Below are 23,700 nucleotides of genomic sequence, written 5' to 3'. Positions count from 1 at the left end.
GATTTCCCAGCCAGAACCGAGGACACGGGCCGAGTGACATGCGGTGAGGCATGAGGAATGAAATGGCAGTGATGAGCAGAGAGGCCATCTGCATTTCACAAGTCCCAGCATGTCAAAGACAGCGTCTGTTTGGAGTGCACCTCCATCTGTCATAAATCACTTCTTCCCACCACAGCACTAATGGCGGAAAGGTCACATGGAATTTTCTGACACGCTGTTTGTTTGTCATCCATCGGCAAAGGGATGAGCCTGTATTTATTGATGCCTCATGAGCAGCAGCGACCAGATGAGACCCATCCACCGGGCTCTGCACTAACATGCTAGTAATCATTTTTATGGGACCAGTCAAATAGAAAATAGATCCTTGAGGAAACATTTGCCACTTTTTCCAGTGTACTTACACCTATACTCAACTGTTTTTAGTTTAAAGTTTAAACTATAAACCACACAGTTGGAGTGTGTAGCTTGTTCACTAGTGGTGAGCCAATAACTGTACTGCAAAAACCGATTCAGTCTGCCATTGTTCAGAAAAAGTGAGTCCCGTGCTACACTCATGCCATTGGCAGCACCAGAAGTAGACATGTTGAGAAGTAGACAAGGATCTTAACCATAAGGCATTTGTGTTCCACAAAAGAATGAATGTTGTGTGGAGTATCCGTTTAACATTAAAAATGATTCACTTCACCTTTAAAATCAATGATGAATAACATAGTAAATGTCTGCAGCCACTGCAACCCTGTATATATAAAAAAAAAAAAAAAAAAAAAAACCAAGCCCCTGGAACTTAATATTTGCATAAGGCATTGGAGAGGTTAAGCAGTGTTTACAAAGCTGAAGGCCACACTGTAGCAAGATTTCAAACTCATTGAACATGCCCACTTTGCATACTAATGTCCAGAGGTAGCTTAAAGTCTGTATCTTTTCCCTGTAAATCCAGGCCAGCTCCAGGGCAGAGGGAATCTGCCCGGGCCCCGCCGCTCATGATAACAATACAGCAGCAATTAATGAAAGGCCTGCTAGGGATTTATTACGATGGAGGAGACCAGAATACGGTGCCAGAGATCCTGGACGCTCGACATTTGAATACAGGCCACAAATTATAAACACTTTCAGTAAATGAAGTGACTGAGTGTCTTTGTTCCACAGGCGTACATCTTCCTATTGCTAGCAAGGAACAGGGCGCTCTAACCACTAGCGTGGCCAGCTCTGGGAAAGGAAGTTATTGAAGCCTGGATTTCCTGCTTTCAGCTGTGGCCAAGAACTTGGAGGTTTATGGCGGTTTCAGGAACTGACTCATCTAATGATTCATGGATCAAAGATTGCTTTTCACATGTGTCTGGTCATGGAAAAACTTGCTAGAATAAGAACATACAACAGTCAAACAGTATGCTATAGATGGCTGAAGGGAAGGGTATTATTAAATATAAAGGACAAGTTCTTCAGAATAACTTTTTTTTTTTTTTAAGAAGTTCAGACGCCATTTGTATCAACATTAATTTCTTCCTCTGAACTGACTAAGCCCTCCATCTGGTTTGAGTTACAAGGATATAACTTTGAAGTGTTGGAACTGGTCTCTCTAGCCTTTTCAGGTATAACAACAAGTTAAAATGCTCTTGAATTCACAGAAAATCTCTTCTATCAGGAATGTAAAATCAGGCGACAATTAAATTTCAAACTAAAGTGGTCTCTGTGCATGTAAAAATAGCTCCAAAGCATATTAGCGCATCATAATCACTACTGCAGCTGATAGGCCAAGTCAGAATTTTTCACATTTTTATAAATATTACCAATGGGGTGCAAAACATTAACAGCACTAGCAGAAATGGTCGTCGGGACCAAAGTGTGCTCTGAAACTGGCAGTCATTTTATGGCAGTTGTCCTGAAACACATTTACTTACATGACGTCAGTGGCTAAGAGCCAGCTTTTCATTTTGGTGCCAATTTACCTCAGCTTCTTTAAGGGCTTGTTGTTACAACTAAACAGCAGACCACACTCAGTTATTCCCTTGGAGAATCAATTTACCGTGGGTCGTGCTCAGACTCCAAGCTACCGGTTTCTGTTTCTAACACAAGATTAAAAGACCACAAATTTTCTCAAGAAGCGAATGAACATTTGATTTAACCTATGTTAGATTAGTAAACATTAAATAAACATCACTCAATTTAAAATCAGAAGCAACATCTGAGATATGAAAAATGTGTCATAATGAATGATTCCTATATTCTTCCTCCTGATTCAAATCCAACCTGAAAGTTTCAATGTAACGTGAAAGCAAAAAATTGGACCTTGTCCTAGACGATACACATTTGAAAGAAATATAAGGATTTGAAAAAAAGTAAGGATTTGCCTGCATATACTACACTTAAAAATGTGACAAGAATCAAATTTCACTCAGAAATTGCTAGTAAATTTTACAATTACTCAAAGAAAAGTGCAAGTGACACCTCGTAGTAAAATCTGACATTTTGAAGTAGAAAAGTTTTAGAAGCATTACATTTAAAAATAAAATTTTATTCTTAATTTAATTTTAAACTACTGTTTACTTAATTTTATTCTTGAACAACTTATTGGTTTTGAGAACTTAAGAAATTTGTAGTAATCATTTCTAAAAATGTTGGTATACGTATTTGTGATAAAATACAGCAGTATTTGTGATAAAACTGATGGAAAAGTAAACCAGACTGCTTGTAGAAAATACTTCTTGGTAAAGGCAGTTTAGTTTACACTCTATCCTTTATTAACAAATGCAATTTAAATCAGTTCATGTGAATTAATACAAACAATTCCAGCAAAAAAAAAACATTAAAAAGCAGATCCTCATTAATAACTAAATTAATAACTTAATTTAAACGCTAGTTTAAACAATGAATTAGGTGAACAGTGAACAATACATGATGGACGTTGATTAGTTTTAAAATGTCATTGTAGCAGCTGCGGTTTTGATGCTGCAGAAGAGGCCATCTTTGGTAAGTATGATGTTAATAACCGACTTTCAACCATTATGACACATTTCTTTTTTTTCTCCATCCAACGTATGTAACTCATTTTCTTCAAAACATCGCATTGTGTTACAAACAAAAACAGAGGCTCCATCCAAAGATCATAAATACATCTGTTGAGTTCATCAATCAGGAAAGAGTGACTAATACTGGGGTTTGTACAAAACGGCATCTGATCGGTTCAGCTCTTTATTTATAACAGCTGTTTCCATTACATGAAGAACGCTCTTGTGAGAAGAGCCATGAATATTGCTGCAAAATATAACTATCCTCGTATAATACGAAATACAGTATTCCTTCTTAACCTTCGCCTGCTATTATGTCAATCATTAAAAGTAGGACCTTACAAGGACCTCATATTTTCCATGGCTTTGATTTTTTTTTTTTTTTTACCCCTCCCGGCGATAATCTTGATTCCTCTTCGACCACAGACAGATTCTAATAGGAAATGATGCCTATGAAGAGTAAAACACACAGGACGTGGCTGTTTGTGTTGGTCTGTCTCCCAGCAGAGCTTAGTAGTTCACATTACCCCGACCACAGAGCACAGCAAAGTGAGTTAGCTGCTTCTAGAAGTGGCAAAGGCACTTTTGTGCGGTTCATTCCTATGTTTTGTAGCCTTGTTGAGGTAAACCCTATTTCATAGTGTATCGCCATTATAAACCTATTTGATCCACGCTGCCCAATGAGTGAACATAAATCACACGCAGTCAGTAAAAACATCAACATGTGAGAGAACATACGCCTAGCGAGGCCAAACGTATTTCTTGTTTTTAATGTCCCAGGTGTTAATTTAAGAAAACCGCTCATTAGGACATTATTCAAAACAACTCTTTAAATGATTCACTAGAATGATGCAATGTTTCCAGCAGGGGGTACAAAAGCAGATCGGGGGCAGGTAGACCATTTTGGAAACCATATAGCAGATTTTGATTGAACAGTTTATTGTAAAAAATACTGAACTTGCATACACTACATATTCCAACTCCATGTGATTTCCATCAGTCATTAGCAATGTTTCCATCTACCTATTTTAATGCAAATTTTGGATTATCGCATAAAATAACACTGGATGGAAAGTGAAATGCCAAGAACCACATCAATTCTAAAAATATGCAAAAAAAAAAAAAAAGTATGTGCACAGCTGAGTAGGATAAAATTTTAATCTGATAAGAACAAATTTGCATAAACTACGATGGAAACACATTTACTGAATAAATTCCACCATGTGCATTGAAAAATGAATGTGACTTTGCACTATGAAATGGGAAAAATTGTCTAACCAGTGGACCGATCTCGTTCACAGCATCTATATGTTGTTTTGGTCGTTCTGAAATGCCTGAGAAAAGTCTGCAATCAAAGTATTTCTGTATAATTACTGTCTTACATGACTGCGTTTCCAAACAGAAGGCATCTACCTCTAGGAGCAATGACCGAATTTATTGTGTTGCGTCTGCTCTCTCTGAAGTGCAAGTAATTTATTACATATGAAAATTATTATATTCAGTGGCTTCTCCTAGTTTTCTTAGAGATATGTTGTGCCAGTGTATCAGGAAGTGACGATTTTGTTCTCTTTTACTCATTGGATGGTTTATTCGCAAATGTTTTATACGATATTCCAGTTTTGCCCATATATTACATTTGCATCTTTGGATGGAAAGATAGCTACTCATACACAAAATCTGTAAGCAAACATCCCACACGGGATCATAAAAAATACGAACTAAGGAAATGCTATTTAGCCGAGAATATTCTCCGACTTAAATTCGACTTTTTGATCTTTCAGCCTTTCAAAAGAAACTTCTTACACTTCGATGGCAGTCAACAGAAAGTTGGCGACTCAAATATGAAGTGATTTAAAATGTCATTGATAAGCTGAGGGAACAGATATCTTATCTGAAGCATAGATGGGACATATGGTGCCACAGCCGCTGCCGCCTGTTGCTGGCATAACAATAGCCCGGCCTGGACACGGCATTACCTTGGATTCCCTAAGCAGTAAACACAAGAGTTTACGTTTACATTTGCATTTTTTTCCCCCTTACAGGTGCAGAAAGGGTCTAAACCAGATGTCTGCTTAAGCACAACACTGTTTGCCTTCTACAATTCAACAGCCTCACACACACTCCTCCCCGGCTCAGCAACAGGAAAAACAATAGGTTCTCTCTGTGCGCTCCTGTTCCCCCACAATCCTCCATTCCCAGAGGTAACCCAATCCACTATGTTGGAGCAATGCACCTATTCTCTTCTCATTTCACAACTGAAAGACTGCTTTCTTCCTGAGCCACGCCGGAGAGCACCACTGAAACAGAAAGTATTGAAATGAACGGGGTTTTTTTCCCTCCTGATTCAAATTCATTATTTATGGTCAGTGACATGCGATTTTTCTTAACAGAGATTGTAGCTCTATTATAGAAAAGGGCCATGCGTTACTTTTGGGAGGTAAAACACAGCTTCAAACTGCCTCATTTGAAAAGGAAGCAGTAGGAAATCAGCTTAAAAGTTCTGGGCAATAAATAACTAGCCTATTTCCATTATATGTAATACATACTCGAAGCACATTGTATATCTACTCAAATAATGAAAGTGCAGTATGTGAAATGAAGATTGCCTTCATATATCTATCAATGTTGTGCAAAATTATTTGAGCCACATTTAAAGTTAATAGAGACTCTATTTCTCATTCAGAAATAATAATAATATATTATTAACACACTAACGGTAGATAACTTACAACAAAATCGCTCAGACAACACAAATTACTAAGCTATACCTCCAAACAACTCACTAAACTAAAAGTTAACTATTTGATCATCCATCAAAAAATATTTCTACTCCAATAGCATGGTTTCTTTTTTATATGCCATAATGAGTACTTTGATAAGGTTCCTCCGTTTTTCGAACCATCTGATCAAGAGTCAGATGTTTGACATCAAGTGATGGGTTCATTAAATACGAGACAATGTTTCATTCTCTCACTTGAAAATGTCAAGCAAGCGTGTATTCAACAGGTCTATGTGTGAGCACAGAGCACTTATTGCTATGCCTATTTTACACAACAAGCAGATTTGCTTCTCATCACTGTGATACTGTAGATTCTGACAGAAGTCAATCTGTTTACTGTAGTACATGACAATGGCCCAGTTAGAGGACACAAACAACGCATTGTGTCACTCGGACCCTTCTTTATAAAAGGGCCAATGTGAAATATAAGACAATAATTAACTGCAAGAAAAGAGGTCTTTTCCCCAAAACACACAATAGAGGAACTTGTTCCCTGTTGAGAATTAAAGTCCAGAACAGGTCAAGGGACAGCACTGTTAAAGATTTTGCATTTGAAAGACAAGAAATACATAACAGCTACTGTTTTTTCTTCTTACCCTACACTGTAAAACGTGAAAAAACTGAAGTTGATAAGCTATTTCTACCTGCACTGTATCAGTTTGTTTCCATCCATTCACAATCATTTTTGTCATGTCTACAAAGTATGTCAAAAATTTCATTAAAGATGACATTTAAATTGGTCATAAAAGACTTTGACATCACTGATTTACCTAGGGCTATAAAATGCGCTAAACTGTTTTAGTTTCTACAGTTAAAACTGTAATAAATCATCAGGGCTCTAATTTAAAGAAGCTTTCTGGTGACTAATACTAAGTTACAGTCTTATTACAACAGTATAACAGTAAGCATGTATAATGGATGAATCATAATTAGCTTGATTATACAGAATTCATAAGATAAAAGTGAAACTCACAGCTCGTCTAATTTTGGGGTTTTTGCAGCTGGAGGTGTGATTGAGGAACAGAGGCATGTGCGATTTCATAATGAAATAAATCACAAAAGGACAGTGAAGCGGTTAAAAACATTGTAGAAGAGTAATCTTTACGCTATTAGCTAAAAGACTGGATAGTTTTAGAGGAGTTGGTGAAGCTAGTCAGTGATGAAGTGCTAAGCTAAGCTACGCCGTCCCGCTGTTACTATCGTTACGTTCATAGTTCCGTTCCTTGTGATGAAACAGCATTTGTAAACAAGTGGCTTTAAAACACACACGGTAACTGACAAACTGTGTTTTTAACCTGCGTTGTCGTTTATAAAGTCCAGATACGACGCGCCGAGGCACGACGTTACTCCAGAGGAAACAGGGCGGGCAAATCCCAACAAAGGAAGGAAATGACAGAGGAACAGCAGCCAGATTCTCCCATGCAATCTTTCTGGAACATGCTGATACATTAAAACTATGTCAACAACTGCTAGAATCGTGTCTGGCAGCTTGGGACAAATAAAAGGGATACTTCTACAATTACACAACAACAGAGAAGTAACGTGAAGTTTCTCCAGAGTAAACAAGTCTGGGAAGTTCAGTGAGAAGTACGCAGGGTTGATGTTGTTGTTGTTTTAAAAATAAACGACACACATATTAAAGCTCATGTGGTGATGTGGTGTGTGTTTTCCGAGTCGTTCCGTGTGTGTTACAGTAAATAACCAAGCGGCCACTGTGATATAACTCAATAAAGATGCCACGAGTTTACGTTGAGTTGGTTAAATAAAGAGAAGAAAAGTCAAATGTGTACTTACGGGTGAGATGTGAACCGAAGCTGGGGAATAAACGCCAAAGATACGCGAGCAACAAGTCTCTCTCCGCGCTATATTTGTGCTCCGCTCCGAAATGTGCGGCGTAGCCAACTATGGAGGAGAAAACAGCAACATTTGGATCCGTCATCTTGTCCAAAAATTCTTTTCATGCAATAATCAATGTCCAAAAAAAAAATGTTCCCTAAAACGACGCGTATTGTTTCTGGGTGTAAATGTACAGGACTTACGGCAGAGCACGAGCGCGCAAGGTCAGCTTCTTTAGCAAAAATGTGAAAAATGTCAAAGATTTTCGTGCTATGTCAGACTGAGTCACTGGACAAAGTGAAAGCACCCTGTTGCTGCTGCAGCGTCGAACTAAAATCCCATTGAAAAAAAGATACTTTGAGTCCGACCCCTCTTGTTACATGCCTATCAATAGTCATAATCGCTAAAAACAGTTTTGCATTGCTCGTCTGTTTTAACTTAATCCATAAAATCGTTTGCTCACAAGCCGTCAAAGGCTAATTACCTTAAAACTTACCTTAACGTCCGCTTTATTTATATCAACATTTAAGTTCGGCCCCTTTGTTTTGTTCTACTGTGGGTTTGTATAGTTGTTTGCGAACTGTGTAAAGTTATTCTTGTGTTTTGGGGCCGGCCGGGAATGTGAACGGGAATCTCCGCCGCACCGAGAGAGATGCGAAGAATGCTCGGAATGAGAGCAGGAATGAAATGAACGCGAGCCGCGTCGAGTTTGCAGCAGGGCGGAGCCAAAGGGTGGCGTCATCCCGCAGCTTCTCCCACATCCATGGGGATGACCTCACAGGACACGTCCAAGCCGTCCTCCAATGGGAGACAGCGCTTTCTTCTAACCCACTTGTTTGCAACCTATTGATTCGGATGGATGTGATAATAGTACTTGCGAGGTTTTAATAGCTCGCTGTCTTTACTGTATATGCCTTTATTTAAGTTAAATTAATATAAGAAAATATTTCATCATATTTAATTAATTAAAAACATATTTCTAAAAATGTATAATTATCGTAAAATAGCCTATATAACATTTATCACAGTACTTTTATTAAACGTGGCATGCTTATGGACACTGGTGCCATCTACTCTATATATAAAGCACAAGATTAAATTATGTAAACACCTGTACATTATCAGCATAACATCACAAACTGTAATTAAGAGTGGCACTTGAAATTGCCAAAAATTTTGCTAAATTTATGAAAACTAGGAACCCACCATGCACACCACAGATCCATCTTAATATCCTGAACTTACTTTTAGACACAGAGAGTAGTCCAAATATATTCCCCACCTTTCTTAACACTAGCTATATGATGAATGCAAAAATATATATTACCGGTCAAAGGTTTGGAAGGATGATTGTTCTAGTGTATTTGGGGGAAAAAAGGCTGCATATATTTGCAACATTATTATGATTTATTTATACTAGAACAATAAAAACAGCAATATTACAATTTAAAATGTTTTATATTTGACTAAATTAACTTAATAAATTTTTATTTTATACATTATTTTTAATGTATTCATATATATTAAGATACATATAAATATAAGCATATTCAAATGATGTATGATGTTATAGTTTATTTCTGTGATAGCAAAGCTGAATTTTGCAGTAGTCATTCTTCAGTGTCACATAATGCTCAATTTTGTTCAATTGTTTTTGGTGCTAAATTATTAATAATGTTTCTTATTATTTTTCATTATCAATGTTAAAATTAGTTCCCTTTCAAGGGAACTTCGAACTGCGTCCTCTGAGGGGACACTATGGGGAACACCTCGTCGTGACCCGTGTCTGAAGCATACTTTGAAAAACGCCAACGTGTTGGCCGGCGACAGCCTCTGACGTCACTACCAGCGCGACTATAAATACGCGCCCGTAGGACCCGTCAATATCTTCTTCGTCTTCAGTTGACTGTTTTGTTTGAAGCGTGCATCTGAGAAACGACCAAAACGGTAAGAGCGATCTATTACTGTTTTCATCATGGCTTCCACTAGCAAGGCGTTTAGACAGTGTGTGCATCCGTGTCAGCGTTATCTGACACCCGATGACACGCACACTCTTTGCGTCTCTTGTTTGGGCGAAGAGCACGCGCGCGATGTCCTTGAGGGGGCGGTCTGCGTGCACTGCGAGCGTTTCTCTCTGAGAAAGCTCCACTCTCGTTTGTCTCTCTTTTCGAGGAAAGAGGGACAGCCATCTGGATCCCGCGGCTCAGGTCCCGCCGTTGCCGAGGCACGGAGGAGAATGAGCTCGTGGGGATCACAAATGGATCTCGCTGAGGAGTGTAGAGAGGGACCTTCCTTTTCACACTCTCCGGCGGCGAACGAGAGCGAACTTCGGGAGGCAGATGTGGTATCATTAACCCATTCTGACACTGAAGTTAGTGCTCTGCTGGGTTCTACCCAGGAAGAGCAGGAGATGTCTGAGAGTGGTGAAGAAGCTGAGGCTGAGCCTTCTCAATCCTCCTGTCCCGCGTATGAGGAGCTGTTAGAGGTTATGGATGGCGCCACGGCAAAATTAGATTTGCCATGGAAGCGTGCCAGCAAGGTGGCGCCACGAGGTCGCCTCGCTGAGCGGTACTTGTCTGACCATAGCCCTCCAGCCCAGGTGAGCCTTCCATTCTTGCCTGACTTACATGCAGAAGTCGAAAAGGAATGGAAGAGGCCGTTTTCCTCTCGCATCCACCGGTTTCAGCATACGAGCTATGCTAATATCGAGGGCTTGCATGAGAACGGCTATGAGAGGATGCCCCCTGTAGAAGAGACGCTGGCTTGCTATCTCTCTGTGGGGCAAACATCCTCTCTTAAATCTCCCGCTTTGCCATCTAAGCCCCTCCAAGATACATCCCGCTTAAATGGCAGGTCATACGCGGCAGCCAGTCAGGCTGTGGCTTCACTGCACACGATGGCGGTGCTCCAGGCCTACCAGGCTGACCTGCTGAAGGACCTGGATACAGGTGAGGGCCTTTCACCTGACCAGGTAGCCGAGCTGCGCCGCACCACAGACCTCTCTCTCCGAGCTACCCAGCAGGCCGCCTCCGCCATGGGCAGGTTTATGGCGGCCATGGTGGTGACGGAGAGACATCTGTGGGTGAACCTGGCTGACATCGGGAAGGAAGAAAGGGGGTTTCTTCTCGATGCTCCGGTCTCGCCTTCTGAGCTTTTTGGTACCTCCGTCGAGATGGTGGTCGGGAAGTTCAGGGAGGCAAGGGCGCGCTCAGCGGCCTTTAAATCCTTCATTCCACGAAGGTCCAGGTCCGAGCCCGAGCAACTCAGGGGTCCTGGCCCATCTCGATCTGAGGGTCGTAGAAGGGCGCAGAAGGCTAGTGTTGCGGCTCGCGCTCCTCCCCCGCCTAAGGGCAGGGGCAAGAGGAACCGCGGGTCACGGAGCGGTAAGCAGGGTCTGAGGGACATGATTCGGACGAGGCAGCGTCCTCGCCCGGGTCAGAGCGGTAGGATGACCTAGTAGCTCCGGATGTTTTTAACCTCTGTTTTTAACCTCTGTTTTTTGTCCTCCCCTGCCTAATTCCCCTGTAGCCACCAGCTTTCCACCTGATCGAGGTTAGGTGGACGGTCTCTCACATAACAGTCTCCTTTCTGGACCTATGATGTTTTGGTTGGTTCTATGTTCATAGCAACCGCCTTACTGACGGTCCGGACCAGAAGGGGGCGCCCCGCAGCGGGACTCCAGTACAGGAGGGTGGGTGAGTAGGTAACCCTTGCTCTACCTGTTTATGGACGTTATGTTGCTGGTGGTTATATGTCTACTAACAATCTCTGTGAGTTTCCTTTACAGTAGCTAGGTGGCCAAAGAATTGGCACAGCACTGCAGGGAATTCCATAGATGTCCGGCCAGGTCACCCTGAGGGGCCGCCTGGCGCATCCGGGGAGGTGGTGGTTACGGCAAGAAGCTCTGTATTTACTGCCTCAGGTGATGCTCCCCTCGCCTAGAAAAGAGGGTTGGAGCTCACCACTCCCGTGCGATCCAGCGCCTCTGCGATGCTTGGGAACCTCTCTGTACAGACGCTTGCCTGTGTACCTTCTCAAAGCCACATAGTGGTCAGTGTGCACGTTAACGCTTTGCGCACTGTCTGAAATCCACGTAAAGTGGTAAGTGTGCACGCAAGACTCTGCGCACTTTCTGAAATCCACATAAAGTGGTAAGTGTGCACGCATGACTTTGCGCACTTTCTAAAATCCTGTATGGTAGGGGTTACGCGCTTCGCTTCATTCCCTTTCTTGTGATGATTAGCCCTGGGTTCCATGGGCTTCATTCAACCAGTGTGTATTTGTTATACACCTCAAGCATCACTTCCCTTAACATGAGGGGCTGGGTGGACTCCCACATATTGTGGTTATCAGGTGGTAGGCTTCATCAGGCCTCCCTGATGGTGAGCTCCCACATACTGTGGTTGCCAGGTAGTAGGCCTCCCTGGAGATTTAGCTCCCACATACGGTGCGTCTCCACTAAATAGCATATTGTGGTTTTCAGATAGTAGGCTTCACCAGGTCTCTCTGAAGGTGAGCTCCCACGTTCGGTGGTCGCCAGGTAGTAGGCCTCACCAGGCCTCCCTGGAGATTTAGCTCCCACATACTATGCGTTTCCACGGAATAGCATGTTGTGGCTTTTTCAGATGGTAGGCTTCACCAGGTCTCTCTGAAGACGAGCTCCCACATACTGTGGTTGCCAGGTAGTAGGCCTCACCAGGCCTCCCTGGAGATTTAGCTCCCACATACTATGCGTTTCCACGGAATAGCATATTGTGGCTTTTTCAGATAGTAGGCTTCACCAGGTCTCTCTGAAGACAAGCTCCCACATACTGTGGTTGCCAGGTAGTAGGCCTCACCAGGCCTCCCTGGAGATTTAGCTCCCACATACTATGCGTTTCTACGGAATAGCACATTGTGGTTTTCAGATAGTAGGCTTCATCAGGTCTCTCTGAAGACGAGCTCCCACATACTGTGGTTGCCAGGTAGTAGGCCTCACCAGGCCTCCCTGGAGATTTAGCTCCCACATATTGTGCGTTCCACTAAATGGCACATTGTGGTTTTCAGATAGTAGGCTTCATCAGTTCTCTCTGAAGACGAGCTCCCACATACTGTGGTTGCCAGGTAGTAGGCCTCACCAGGCCTCCCTGGAGATTTAGCTCCCACATACTGTGCGCACTTTCTAAAATCCTGTATGGTAAGGGTTACGCGCTCCGCTTCGTTCCCTTTCTTGGGATGATTCGCCCCGGTGTTCCATGGGCTTCATCCAACCAGTGTGTATTTGTTATACACCTCAAGCATCGCTTCCCTTAACATGAGGGGCTGGGTGGACTCCCACATATTGTGGCTGTCAGGTGGTAGGCTTCATCAGGCCTCCCTGATGGTGAGCTCCCACATACTGTGGTTGCCAGGTAGTAGGCCTCACCAGGCCTCCCTGGAGATTTAGCTCCCACATACTGTGCGTTTCCTAAAAAGCGAGCTCCCGCGATTGGTGGTTGTCAGGTAGTAGGCCTCACCAGGCCTCCCTGGAGTCGAGTTCCATATTGCTTTCAGTTTCCACTGAGGTGGTTATCTGGTAACAGATAGTAGGCCTCTCTAGGCCTCTCTGTAGGTGAACTCCCACATTTTGTGGTTATCAGGTAGCAGGCTTCACAGGCCTCTCTGAATGTGAGCTCCCACATACTGTGGTTGTCAGGTAACCTTTCAGTACACACGCTTGCCTGTGTACTTTCTCAAATCCACATGGTGGTCAGTGTGCACGTTAACGCTTTGCGCACTGTCTGAAATCCACGTAAAGTGGTAAGTGTGCACGCAAGACTCTGCGCACTTTCTGAAATCCACGTAAAGTGGTAAGTGTGCACGCAAGACTCTGCGCACTTTCTAAAATCCTGTATGGTAAGGGTTACGCGCTCCGCTTCGTTCCCTTTCTCGGGATGATTCGCCCCGGTGTTCCTTGGGCTTCATCCAACCGGTGTGTACTTATTGTACACCCCAAGCCCCCTCAACTTGGGGGGGCTGTGTGGGCAATTCTCGGGTAGTTCAGCAGCGCTCCCCTTTTCTGAAAGGGTCACCTATGAGCATGCTGCTCGGAGCTCGGAGTCTTCCTCTCTTGGGAGACTGATTCCCGGTTCTTCAGAGCGCTCCAGTACCACATACTGTTTGAGACGCTCTGTGAGAGCAGGCATCCTGCTGAGGCAGGGGCTGAGGCCTCCAATTGCTCTGCTCCCGGGCCATTCTTCTACGAGCTGCTCTGACAGAGTCCCACGAGAACCCCTCCTTAGAACAGTATTTTAAATCCATGTTATGGTAAGTGTGCACGGGAGTCTTTGCGCACTTTCTAAAATCCACATTGTGGTAAGTTTGCATGCTAGTCTCTGCGTTCTTTCTAAAATCCCTAGATGGTAAGGGCTTCGCGCTGCTGCTTCGTGCCCTTTCTTGAGTTGGTTTAAGCCCCGTTCATCTTGGGCACCACTCCACCTAGGTATCCTCGGATACCTATCTAGAACAGGGCGCCGCTACTAGAGTGCTGTGGGGACAGCCCTTTCGGCAGGTTTTTGCGAAAGCTAGCAGTAGCCCCCTGTGTGACAGGCAAAGACTTGGTAGAGGAAAGTGCCAGGCTTTTAGCCGTATCCCTTTAAAGGAATCTCTGTGATTCCATGCCTTTAGCTCTACCCCGGGCCAGGGCCCTACAGGATAAGTTGGGTATGTAGCTTAGGCCTTTGGCCGTAAGGGATAATGTCATAAGGCAGCCGTCAGACCGTCCCAGGGGCGACTCCCGGTGAAGAGAAAAGCGGTAGAGTTGGTACTTAGTGTTTGCCATGATTCTGGTCTGCACTCCCCTCAGCATGGCGGCGTGGGTATACTGTTCCCCATAGTGTCCCCTCAGAGGACGCAGTTCGAAGTTCCCTTGAAAGGGAACGTCTCAGGTTACGAATGTAACCATGGTTCCCTGAGAGGGAACGAGACACTGCGTCCTCTAGCTCCCTGCCATGCTTCGGACGCAAGCTTCACGAAGAAGATATTGACGGGTCCTACGGGCGCGTATTTATAGTCGCGCTGGTAGTGACGTCAGAGGTTGTCGCCGGCCAACACGTTGGCGTTTTTCAAAGTATGCTTCAGACACGGGTCACGACGAGGTGTTCCCCATAGTGTCCCCTCAGAGGACGCAGTGTCTCGTTCCCTCTCAGGGAACCATGGTTACATTCGTAACCTGAGACGTTTTTGCTGCTTAATATTTAGGTGAAAACTGTGAGATTTTTTTTCAGAATTCTCTGATGAACATAAAGCTCAAAAGAAAAGTGTCTATTTATTATTACTCTTTTGTATCCTTATAAATGTCTTAACTCTTACCTTTGATCAATTTAAAGCATCCTTTCTAAACTAATGTATACATTTCTTCTTCTTCTTCTTTAAAATCTTATGTACACCAGACTTTTGAATGGTAGTGTAATGCAGCTTCCATTAAAACATTTAGCACCACTATTGTTGTCAACATTGATAATCATAAGAAATTTGTGTTGAGCACCAAATCAGCATATAAGAATGATTTCAGAAAGACTTGAGTTAAACATATATTTTTGAATTACATTTTAAAATATATCAAAATAGATAATAGCTACTTTAATCATTTTAATAATATGTCACTTTTCCTGTATTTTTCTTTTTCAAAAACACACACACACACACACACACACACACACACACATATATATATATATATATATATATATATATATATATATATATATATATATATATAGACCTGTAGTGTATTTTTGGGATTGAGGGACCAAAAGTAATAATTCACAATGTACTGTATATGAATTTACTGTTTATACTGTTCATGTGATTCACACCTTTTTAAGTGTCACTGTGGATGTAGTCAGCAATGCATTAGATCAGTATTTTCTTTGATCACGCCAAAGTCAACACCATAAAAGTACAACATACATAAAATAGCCTTCTTGAAGACCCTAAAGTTTAATTAATAGTGTATAATGAGTTTTGCTTAAGTGCAGCGCTTCCCTTTTCCCGCTGTATCTGCAATATCAGCACCACGTCTGCTTTCCAAGGCTGTCTTATCTTATCTGCCGCTTCTCATCCTTGCGAATGGTGTCTGTTCCTTCAATACCAAACTATTAAGCATCAAAAGAGAAGGCTTATCTATGCAAATCCAGCTAGCCCTGGAGGAGCCAGCCTTTCCCTTCAGCTAGGCGCAGAGCTCCAGCACCTGAGTGCAGTCACAGCAGTGATTCATTCACCGTCATGGGTCATCTGCCAGAAGGGTTTCACAAGCTCCTTGTTAAACATTAGCTCTGTGTATCCAGGAAGCCTCAGCGAAGGATCCCGGCATAATAGAGGACTGTAAATGGCTTCATAGCCTTACATCAGAGCCTGTTTTCATTGCCTTATCTAAGAGCTGAGCTGCCCTAACAGATTGGATTGGTGGAAAGCAGCCTTCCATGTCTGTGAACCCAGGTGGAAATGTCATTCGCAAAAAACAATGGCAAAACAAATGGCTACCGCTAAACACATAAGACATACTGGAGGTCTTTGAGGTGCTGTACTTAGCTTCCTGTGGCTCAGTAGTAGAGCATTTCATTAGCAGCGCAAAAGGCTGTGGGTTCAATTCCCAGGAAACACACAAACTGATTAAAAAAAAATTTATAGCCTCAATGCAGTGTAAGTCGCTTTGGATAAAAGGATCTGCTAAATATATAAATGTAAAGGCCGTGTTTGGCTCTTTGAGGAACAAGTACATCAGTCAATAATGCATTTACAGATCTTTCCCAACACAAAATCCAAGTAAATCAATGCCGCTGTTGGCTAAAGTAGGTTTAAATCATCTTGTTGTAGTGTAGAACTTGGATCTGCGGATGTCACAGACAATTTAAGAATCACACACGGCCTGTAAACCTATGGATGAGATTACATTTCTCACGATGGCACTGTTGAGGTGCACACCGATAAAATGATAAAGTGGCTCATTTGAGAAACCAATAAGCACTCCAACTTCATGCAGCATTCTGCACTCTGATTCAATCAATTTCATACAAGGTACAATTGAGCAATATTCTCGCAATCCCTACCAATGCCCGAGGCTAATCATTCAACCGCAGTTTGATGTATTACAAAAAATATGAGAACTTACGCAATTTGGAGGAGCCTTGGCCTAGTTAAGAAACTACGTTATGCATGTGATGACTCTATAACACTGAGTTTGTAAACGCACACCTGGCATTTGTTATAAAAAGACACAATTATATAGTGGTTTAACCTATAAACAATTATCTAATACTGCCTTCTAATATTTAGGTAGTAGATCACACCGGCAGAGACCATGTGGAGCTTTGGACAAATCAGATTCTGGTTGATGTTTACCATAAAACACACTCTCAGGAGTCTACCTCCATGTGTCACACACACACACACACACACACACACACACACGCAGGCCTCTCCATATGCTTAAACAGCCAGTGCATACAAACAGAGCTCACCTGAATTAACACTGGGTGTGGCTAGAGAACAAAGCGCCTGATGCACAGTGGAAACCTGAGAGTGCCTGTGTCAGAGAGGAGCTGCTGGTAAAGCAGGGGTAAATAACATGCTAAACTCAGGACATTCAATACAGATTCTGCTTTTCATAAAAATGGATGTAGCTGTCCAAATAAAGCAGTTAAATCATTTCTCTGTTTAAAAGAGAAAAATTAGAAATTTTTAATTGTCTAAATTAGATTTTTACTCTTTCTGAAGTAAACATGAACTGTGCTTTTCTGCACAAAACTCTGCACCATAATTCTAGGGTGTTCTGCGTGTCTTTTTAGCATGTTGATAAGCAGTTTCTGTAGGGTGTTTGGGATAGTTGCTTAGTCTGTATACTCTGAAAAAAAATACAAACTCTTATTACTCTAATTTGTTACAGCCAATGTTTTAGTTCTTTTCCAATTATATTAATGTTTTGATTAAAACTTAAATTTTCATTTAAAATTAATAAAACTTTTCCCAAAGAAACATACTGGTTAACACACTGTACCTTTCTTAAGCCATGATATATATTTTCTTCAGACATACACCAAAATGTTACTCAGCATAAGGCAGTATAACAGTTTTGGGGATTTTTACAACTTGATTTCACCATAAACAAAAGCTAAATTGGCTAAAATGTGAAAGGGGAATTCAATGTTTCAATTCAATGTTTCATTTAGTTTACTTACTACACACACACAAAAAAAGACAACCTTGGAATGTTTTTTATGATGTCTTTTGAAAATATGCATTATATTTTCAGGTACTTAGAAAAACAAAACAGATAGAGAAAAATCAATAAAACAGAAAAAATGAATAAAACCACATTTAAAAAAAAAAAACTTTGGCAATGTAGGTTGAGTTTACATGCACATTAATAATTTCAGTCTATATATTAGTTGTTAAAAATGTAATGCAAGTGCTCAAGTATGACTAAAATCCCACCAGTCCAGTTTTAGTTGGGGTGTTGATATTTGTGCACTTGCTCTCGAAAACTTCCCTTTGGCTTAATATATTTACTTGAAGTACATGCGATGACTGAGATTTTATATTTCACATATTCATGGTTTTCCTATATCAGTTAATGGTCACAACGTTGAATTACTTTTCTAATTAATTATAATTCATTCAACTAACATTCAATATATTATTATTTTAATTGCTTTCATTGTTAAATAGTTTGTTACATTTTTCAATTTCATGTTTAGTTTTCCATCAACTCACAAACCCTAGTTAGGAAAAACCTGTGCTGAAAGACAACTTGTATTTTATCCTTCAAATATCTGATTATGCATCACGAATGGACCTTTCCACCAGGCAAAAAGACAGATTGCATAGAAAATGTTAACACAACTTTCCTCAGTAATCTGCACGGTTTAAGGTATCGTTCACAACTGCAGGAAACACAAAAGATGCAGAGTGACCTGCCAAAACTGATAATTCACTGAAACATGAAAATTCTGTCATCATTTACAAACCCACATCATTCCGAACCTGCTTCTAAGAATGCTTTGTGTTCCGCAGAAGAAAGAAATTCATACGGGTTTAGAACAACAGGAGGGTGACTAAACAAACAAATTCCTATTTTTAGACAAACCATAACTAATAAGGTTAAGGGGTTCGTTCATATAATAAAGCAATCTTATTTACAAAGATACTCTTTAGTTAATTAGATATAATGTTCAGTTGCAGCAGCTTAAACGGACATTAACAAACACGTGAAACAAGCTGTAGCTACTTTGCTTGATTGAGCGTCTTTTCCATGTCCATTATCAGCGGTGTAATCTGATGTGGGCAGATAAAGCCCCAAAGGCCTCGTTTGTGTGTGTGTGCGCACTTTGAACACTGGAGTGTGTCAGCCTTTTTGCTCCAGGGGGCTAGAGGTGGAGCAAGGTGGTACAGCTCTGGTTTGGTTTACTCCGCTGTTGCCCTGTGACCTCACGTAATCAGGGGCCCCTGCGAGGCCAGGTGCAGAGCAGACCCGGCCCCAGAGCTCTACTCTGCCTATTCACAGCCTCTCTATACTAAGAGATAAGGGCCATGTCAGCCAGAACCATTCACTGATAACAACACAGAGCTTCATTGCAATCAAAGCATGGAGCGACGGGGGGAAAGAGGTCCTGGTTAAATCAAAGCCACCACATAGGGCTTTTTCATCAGATTTTGCTGGGTGTCTTTAATGGTAATGACTTTGAAATTAAGCACCTTCAATTAAATGAAAACACAGCAGCAACTTAAAGAAGATGCCAGCGTGGAAAATTCATTTTAAACTGTGTCCAGCTGGGAACGAATTGCACGCTGAATTAAAATGCGTTTTGATAGCATGCCTGCGTGGACAAAAGAGCTTCAGTATTACTCTGGACGGGTTCCAGTTGAGGTTCAAATTTAAGATTAAGGAACTGTACATATGGAGTCGCCACCTTGTGGTCAGTGCTGGGGCCTCACAGGTCACACTGTAGGCCCTCCTCAAATACATTTGAATCACTATTTTGTAGAATAATTAACTAAAAATAAAAAGGCAGAAGAAGCGAAAGTATCAGAGAGGGAATGTGTTTGGCACTGGTCAACAAATAAAAGAATTAATCAGAGGCACAGGAAGCTGTGTACGCATACCGTTGCTTTAAACAAAGAATTCATTACTGAGAAATGTTGATTAAATGCCTGATATTGTTGATGTTGCTTTTCATCGGATTCCTCTGTCGAACGCCAGAGTAATAATTGACATGCAAAATTGCTGGGGAAATAATGTTATCAAAATTTAATTAAAATCATTTTGATGACAAACAAAAGAAGCAAATGTCTTGATGCCTGCTTATTGAAATATTGTGGTATGGGAATTTAGTGTTACATAGAATAACTGAACCTATTCATAAAAAAATAAAAAAGTCATTTTAAAATAAACCAGATTTTTATATTTATGTTGTGTTTCCATGTTTCATGGGGACATTCCATAGGCATAATGTTTTTATACTGTACAAACTGTATTTAATATCGCCCTAAACCAACCCTACACTTAACCTATACCCCTCACTGGAAACTTTTTTCATATTTATATTCTTACATTCCTTCGATGTAGTGATTTTTATACTGTACAAACTGTATTTTATATCCTCTTACCCTAAACCTACTGCTCACACAAAACAACAGACATTTTAGATTTTTTTTAAAAATGTAATCCTGTATGGTTTATAAGCTTGTTTCCTCATGGGGACCATAACAATGCCCCCAAAATATCATAATTTACTGCTATTACTATCCTTGTAACATAGGGAATACCATATACAGTACACACATACACATTCATGTGTGCAAGGTTTTAATTTATAATGTCAGTGACATGCAATTTAAGAAAAAATTAACTGACATTCATTTACAATTGAAATAATATATATTTGAATACACTGAAACATATTGTAATATATATTGTAAGAAAGTGCAGTATTTTGATTTTGTTGTTATTTCTTTAATTGTACATTTTTCATGATTTATTAATTATTGGCTTTTCATTAACTCACAACCCCCAGTTTGGAAACAAAAGAAGCAAATATCTGGACACCTGACAGCTTATTTCAATTTTAGGGGCATAGGAGTTCAGTGTTGCACTGAATAATATAACATTTTCATAAACAAACAATCACTTTAAAAGAAACCCGAATTTTACATTTTCTAAACTAAATGTGAGCAATTCCACCTAAATATTGTGCACTTGCTCTGAAATAGGGATTCCATTTGTTTTTGTTTTTTGTTAGATGAATTCATTTGGCCAAAACTATTTACATGAAGTACTAGAGATGGCTGAGATATGAAGTTAATATTTCAATAACAAATCATTTTTACACACACTCACACACAGGTTCATGGTTTTCCAATGTAAGGAATTTAAAAAGCTTTTATATATATATATGTATGTTTGTTTATGAATAGGTTATATCATTCTATGTAACACTGAATTGCCTAGCTTAAAATTTCAATAAGCAGTCAGGCATAAAGATGTTTGCTTCTTTTGTTTGTCATTGAAATGATTTTAATTAATTTTGATAACATTATTTCCACAGCAATTTTGCATGTCAATTATTACTCTGGCGTTCGACAGAGGAATCCGATGAAAAGCAACATCAACAATATCAGGCATTTAATCAACATTTGAATTCTTTGCTTGAAGTAACGGCATGCGTACACAGCTTCCCGTCTCTCTGATTATTTCTTGTATTTGTTGACCAGTGTTCAACACATTCCCCCAGTGATTTCACATACTTTCATTCCGTCTGCCTTTTAATGCTTATTATTCTCTAAAATAGCGAATTACTTTCTTTTTATTTGAAAATAATTCATTGTATTTTTGCATTTTTAGAACTGATTAATTATTAGCTTTTCATGAACCTGTAAACCCAGGTTTGCAAAGAAATTCTTAACGTCACCGTACATCAATTTCATGGTATGGGAAAGTATCGTTGTATCACAAGCAACCCCTCTAGAGCTTTACATTTTCGAATGTGAATATGGGCAGTCCTCATGCAAAACTAGCCGCCACAATATTTGGATATTCTGGACAGTTGCCAAAGCTTTGCAATGTTGCTAGGGTGCTCCAGCTGGTTTTTAAGGTTGCTTACTGGTGCAAGTAAAAACACCTCATCAGCCAGCACTTGAGTCCTCAACAAGTCCACCTTTTGCGGTATAATACATGTCGATAATAGAGCATTTAGTAGTGCATATGCTCTGTGACAGCGGAATAAGAAATCCATCTATGTTCTGTGAGGTTTTGAGATGTCACTGTGTTACAGTAACACCACTCACCACTGTGTTCTGGCTGAGAACCAGGAAGAGCACTAGTCTCCAGGCAACAGCTGAGGTTTTTGATGTCCAAATGTTTGTGGACTAAATGTCTCTTTAATTCAATTCTGTAATGCAGTGTTTGAAGATATGGATCAATGGCTACTGCCTTTGATGGTCCTCCTGGTACTCAGAGGCATGTCATTGTGACAATCCCACACTGCGGGGACGCAACAAATAAAGCTATGATCATATTCTGATGCTGATGTTGCTCTAAGAGAGAAAGGAAGGGGGGGTTAATAGCCAATCCTTGCCAGAAAAGGATTAGCCACACATGTTATACGACAGACCAGCACGCTGAAAGGGGCACATCATATTGTTCTTTTGTGTCCTCCCTATTTCTAAAAGCATGCTATTAGGTTAATGTAAGAGGAGCACAGTGAAATGTGGAAGAGTGAGGTTTCTAATGACAGTCCATTCATCATTTTCACTTTACATTTATTTAAACATCGTCGCAAGTCTCTAGTAAGGCATGGATTTGGGCAGAAATGATTTAATTAAGCAACTTATTTCCATTTTATACTAGCAAAAACCCTGAATGGTGAGGCTCAACAAGACTTTTATAAACAAACAGGACCTGTCAAAGCTAGCTTAAATTGGAAATAGCTTCTGGCATAACTTATCCATTAAATATGATTAGAACCAGATGTGAGGGCTGATTAGATCAGTGACACAGGGCTACAAAAATGGCACAAAGTGGGTTTTAACCACAGCAGGAGCAAAATGATCAAAATGGGGTTTTTTTACCAGTATTTCATTTACATGTTTTTAAAGCAACATATTTTACATATTTAAGCAAAAAGTTAAAGAGGTCGTGCTATATTATGAATATTGTCATATATGTGACTCTGGAGCACAAAACCTTAAGTCTTAAGTCGCTGGGGTATATTTGTAGCAATAGCCAAAAATACATTGTATGGGTTAGAATTATTGATTTTTATTTTATGCCAAAAATCATTAGGATATTAAGTAAAGATCATGTTCCATGAAGATATTTTGTAAATTTCCTACTGTAAACATATAATTTTTGATTAGTAATATGCATTGCTAAGAATTCATTTGGACAGCTTTATAAGCAATTTTCTCAGTATTTGGATTTTTTTGCCTTGTATCTCAGCCAAATATCGTTCGATCCTAATAAAGATTCAATCAAAGGATTATTTATTCAGAAAGATTTATTGGTTTTGTGGTCCAGGGTCACATACAGCTATGACTATATTCACAAACAGTTATTTCATAAAAAAACCAAAATCACAAAAATAGTTTATCAAAGTGGTCATATGATGATAAATAATTTTTCTTTGATGTTTTTACATAAAATGTCAGAAAGCTGTGGTGTCGTGTACATATCCTGTAGCTCAAAACTGCCTCCCCAATTCAAAACAAGCTTTAAAACTGGTTAAAAAATACATAAAGCAAATATATAACGTGAAATATATTACAGATTGACAGGAAAAAGCATGAAGTGAATAATTTTGTTTTCAACATTTGTAATGTTTATAATTCGAAATGCGAATGAATCAAGTTCATATAGAGAAAAAAATGCTATTTATCTAAACCTCAGTCTCAACCTTACTCTCCAATCATCTGTTGCAAATCTGATTGGCTGACTTCTATAGACCATTTCAATGCAGTGATGTCACTGACCGATGCATTTCCTGCTGATCATCAAACTACGCCTTCAAAACGATAACAGGAGGCAAATCATTCGTAACTATCATTAACATGGCTGTTATAACACGT

At 40.4% G+C, this 23,700-nt stretch overlaps 1 protein-coding gene and 1 long non-coding RNA gene across 8 annotated transcripts in view; one reads left to right on the top strand and one right to left on the bottom strand.

Annotated features, from left to right (window-relative positions):
- LOC132126601 (transcriptional enhancer factor TEF-1) overlaps positions 1-8,305 on the bottom strand; it is a 76,812-nt gene extending 68,507 nt beyond the window's left edge. For 3 of the 6 annotated variants that reach the window (XM_059537999.1, XM_059537992.1, XM_059538005.1), the window contains exons 1-2: positions 8,117-8,303; positions 7,579-7,686 (exon numbers count right to left, since the gene is read on the bottom strand). The gene's annotated coding sequence lies outside the window, so the exon portion shown is untranslated. Of the gene's footprint in view, positions 1-7,578; positions 7,687-8,104 lie in introns of all 6 variants that reach the window. The other 3 variants (XM_059537975.1, XM_059537967.1, XM_059537983.1) reach the window with 3 other exon arrangements.
- Positions 920-7,428, top strand: LOC132126636 (uncharacterized). 2 transcript variants are annotated; one of them, XR_009427424.1, is made up of 3 exons: positions 920-1,589; positions 5,048-5,206; positions 7,105-7,428. It is a non-coding gene; the product is annotated as an uncharacterized LOC132126636 (long non-coding RNA). The 2 variants fall into 2 exon arrangements; XR_009427423.1 differs by having other exon boundaries at positions 7,100-7,428.
- Positions 8,306-23,700: the final 15,395 nt, after the last annotated feature.

This window comes from Carassius carassius, chromosome 3, assembly GCF_963082965.1.
Source record: "Carassius carassius chromosome 3, fCarCar2.1, whole genome shotgun sequence".
In the NCBI taxonomy this organism is placed as follows: domain Eukaryota; kingdom Metazoa; phylum Chordata; class Actinopteri; order Cypriniformes; family Cyprinidae; genus Carassius; species Carassius carassius.
Note: the sequence above shows the minus strand (reverse complement) of the source record. Positions and strands in the feature narration are given on the sequence as shown.